The sequence below is a fragment of the Silene latifolia genome, chromosome X (assembly GCF_048544455.1).
Source record: "Silene latifolia isolate original U9 population chromosome X, ASM4854445v1, whole genome shotgun sequence".
Lineage (NCBI taxonomy): Eukaryota > Viridiplantae > Streptophyta > Magnoliopsida > Caryophyllales > Caryophyllaceae > Silene > Silene latifolia.
In genome coordinates, this window is record NC_133537.1 from 179,248,738 (window position 1) to 179,252,964 (window position 4,227).

A 4,227-nucleotide genomic window follows, 5' to 3' on the forward strand; every position below is an offset into this window, starting at 1 on the left:
ATGGGAACACAATGTCTTTCCTAGTACCCACTAGGAGATTACAAATATTATTCTGGCTACCCGAATAAACACTCGGACCCTCAGAAATAATATTCTAAATGTGTGGGACTCAGTCGGAGATTTTACGCATTTCCGACTGGATACCGTACTGACAGGATTACTTGAGCAGTACCACACTAACTCTCAAACTCTCTGTGTTTTTTTCTCAGTAAGTGGCTCTTTGCTCTCACTTACTGGTTTTATGTGATTGCTGGTTTTGATGTGGGATGAATGAAATGCTCCCGCATGCTTGCTATTTATAGTACTCAATACCCCTGTACGTTTTGCAACTGAGCATGGCAAAGTTGAAAAACTTGTACACTACACCATCCTACTACTGACACCGTCCTACACATAGTAGTAAGCTAGCATGCATGCATGCATTCTCCAGCAAACCCATTTTTTTTTTCATGCATTAATGATGGTGGGCCCCACTTGGAGGGACCTTATTTTTCCAACAACCACCAGTATCACGGCATACTTATCGCAAACGAGAATAACCAATCACCCCCAATTTCTAAACCTAGAATCCTCAACCGATCGATCCCTCTTTCTATCATCCCTCAATTCATCTTACCAAAGGTACGATCTCTATATTCAATTGATTTAATCAATTAGCTTTCTTTTTCAAACTATTCAACACGTTTTCAATTTTTTTTTTGTTGATTTTGAATCGATTTGGGGAAGAACTGGAAGCAAAATTTGAATAACGTAGATGAATTTCAATGGACCATTGAGTACTGAATAACGTGTTGGTATTGCAACTACCCAGCACTCCAACCACACAACGCGCCGCCTAAACTGATCGTCCCTTTCCTATATGTCGCGGCCCATGGTTTATCAGTTAGCACTACCCCCACTACTATACTCGTCGCGCCGCACATCGTTACCAACAAACTCACTCCTAACAAGACCGGCACCGCCTAATATTGCTTGCTCCTCCTTCCAGCCAGTTCCTCGATAATAGGTACTAATTTTTCAGCAATACCGTTTTAATTTTTTAGGGTTTATGGTTTATTCGATCTATTCTTAGTTAGGTTGTTATAGGATTTTTATTGATGAGTACCGGGTTTATGTGAATGAGGATGATAAATGTCAACAGAAAGGTTAGTAATTTAGTATTGATTTTTGTAATCTCATGTTCCGTTGTTTACCCCGAACTGTATGTGATGGAATTTGAAACCGCTTTTTGTTTACTTGTTTGTTGATTATGTGATAAGTTGGAAACTTGGCTTCATTTGCTGCTGCTGGAGTAAACATACTTTTATGGCCAACTTAGTAACTTATATAGGAGTACCATCTTAATGGCATCTTTGAGGGAGGAGAAGAATTATATAGTGCACTATTGTGGTTTCTTTTATAATTTCAACTTCTGGAAAATCTATAGCTGCTGTTGGTCATGCCATTAGGCTGTGTAGTAATACGTAAGGAATGTGAATTAGTTTGATGAGTGAGGATCATGGTAACTTGTTTTCCTGTGATTTCTAATCCTTTTTGCCTATTCTTGCTTTTGCTATGTGCTAGGCTATCTTCGTTTTTACATCTACTCCCCTTGTCTCATATAGAGGCATGTATGTGTAAATGTGTAATGTATTTAAAAACCAATCTAAAACTGGACAGAGTGACATTAGTAGCAAGGGCAGTAGTGGCTTGGTCGTTTTCCTCTGTTCATTATATGTTAATGTCTTTTGTGCTCTTCTCCATTATGTTTATCTTTACTTAGTAGAGTTCATTTTTAGGATTTCGTTTTTCTTCTTGTCTGCTTCTCATCTTCTTACTTTGTTTTCCCCCTTTTCTTTTGTGTCACAACTGGTTTTTCTCGACTCTACCCCCCCTTCTCTTCTTTGTAACGAGTAGATTTTAATTTGGGATGGTCAATGTTGTTTTATGAAAATTAATATTTTATTTCCATCAATACAGATAATGCGAGTTTATGTTTGCGCAAGGATTACATAGGGGTAGACTTACTCAGCTGATTATACCAAAAAAAAGTGTCATGTGTGCATAAGGTGGGTTCCTTCGCATGGCGTCTCTATTACGTCTACCCGTCAAAGCCACAAATGCCCCTCGCGCCTCCTCAAATTTATTATAGCGGTTTAGTTGGCTTCCTACAAATATTTAATACTCTCTATTAGTTTCGTGACAACTTGAATAAGTTGGGAAATTGCGCTCTCGGTATTTTTCTTTGGCACCACAAGCCATAAAGTACTCTCAATACGAACATCAATCCTGGACGACTTATCACTTCTTTTCTCTTCAAGGGTAGTCTTTTATCGCCTCTATAGATAGGTGTCCTTTTTGCGGTGTTACTTTGTTTCATTATTTGACGTTTGATGCTCACTCTACCCTTTCACATAGATGTAATTTGAGTTTTTTGTCAAAAAGTACCTAACATTTAGGCCACTTTGCGCGCAGGTACCTAACATTAATTTTTTTGCCCAAAGGTACCTAAAGTTTATATATCCTTTGTTAACAAGTACCAACTAATGTTTTTCGTTAAAAAAAAAGTCAAAATTCCGTCTTGACCTAACAAAAACCATGTTTTTTCATTCAAATCGTATAATTGCCCTTCATTTAAGGTGAGGAAGGAGATAAGGTGGTCGGAATAGGAGATGAAGTGGAGAGAAAAGGTGGTGAAGTGGGGGAGTAAATATATTAAACATGATTAGAGATGAGATAAATAGATTAAATTATATGATTATTAATAGTTTTTAAGAAAGGGATTAAGGAGAGAAGCAAACAAATTCAGGTTTTCCGTCTTGTCAAGCCTTAAAGTTAAGTTTTTTTTAACAGAAATTGTCAATTGGTACTTCTTAGCAAGTGAATTATAAACTTAAGGTACCTTTGGGCAAAAAAAATAATGTTAGGTACCTCCATGCAAAGTGGCCTAAATGTTAGGTACCTTCTGACAAAAAACTCATGTAATTTATATTCCTTATCTTTTGTATTGAAGTATTCTTTTATTTTTGGGTCAACACTATCACATTTTGATGTTGTTTAACCTCTATGTTGTGCTGCTACCTAGTGGTTATAACTCATAACCATTATGCGTATAATTTACAGATATCCTAGCATTTCCCATGTCATGAAACACCCTAATGTTTTTAGTAAGTTGGGGCATGAGTGTTAGATTCAGAGCTCTACTATTAATATCTTTGCTATCACAACTCTAGAAAACATCTTGGTTTTTAATTGCTCAAATAATTTGTGCAATTATTTCAGGTTTTACTCATACATACCTTTTTACATATTTAATGGGTATAGTCAGGGTGGGTACATTTGAGTTGATGCTAATCATAAGGTTGGATTAGTAGTTCACTTCTTATATTGTCTTAGGCTGATTTTTAGTAAAGTTATACATTGATTTAATAATGTTTGGTTTAATTTTCTTACTATTGGTTTTGTTAAATGTATCATTACAGATTTAAACGTGCGTCAATTGATCATCTGAAGGATGTTAAAGAAGTGTAAGGGCTGTAGGTTGCCAAATATTTAGGGAATATGTAAGGTTGATTAGTCTATTTTCTAAGGTGTGTATGTGATTATTATTACATTTGGCTGTATAAGTTTTGAACGACATTATTTTTTGTACCGGGGGATATGTATGTGTTTGGTAGTTGGTTGCATTCTTGTGTATGTATTATTTGTTCATTTTGATATCTAGATTGTCAAATTTATTGGATATTACATGAATTTTTAGGTAGCTATTTTTTTTTAAAAAATATACCTATCTATGGTGGCGGTTCGAAGTTAGAAACGCCACGATCAAAAACTATAATGCCGATTCTAAAGTTAGAACTGCCACTATAGATAAGCTATAGTGGTGGTTCTGAAGTTAGAACCGCCACCGTAGATACATTCGCTAACCCGATAGTGGCGGTTTTGGATTTAAAACCGACACAAAAAATATATGACCCGAGCAATCATGTCGCTAGGAAACCTCTGGACATGGGCCATCCGCGCCGCGCGTTTGTGAATGTTTAAGGCGGCGGCACTTCTCCCACGGAACCTTGTATAGCCAAAGCATGTCATGGGCCGTTACTGATTTTTGAGGCATTGAAACCGGTGAAAGGTTGAATAAGCCTGCATTTGTGGAGTCGCCACCAATTTTTATGGGAAATTGGTACCGTTCGAATACCTTGTATCATGTCAAGACACAAAGTAGTGACATGGTCACTAAGAACTAGT

General features: G+C 36.8%; 1 long non-coding RNA gene across 1 annotated transcript; it reads left to right on the forward strand.

Annotated features, from left to right (window-relative positions):
• The first annotated feature begins 308 nt into the window (after nucleotides 1-308).
• Nucleotides 309-3,665, forward strand: LOC141623724 (uncharacterized). Its single transcript, XR_012533545.1, has 3 exons — nucleotides 309-621; nucleotides 727-1,006; nucleotides 3,462-3,665. It is a non-coding gene; the product is annotated as an uncharacterized LOC141623724 (long non-coding RNA).
• The last annotated feature ends 562 nt before the right edge of the window (nucleotides 3,666-4,227 follow it).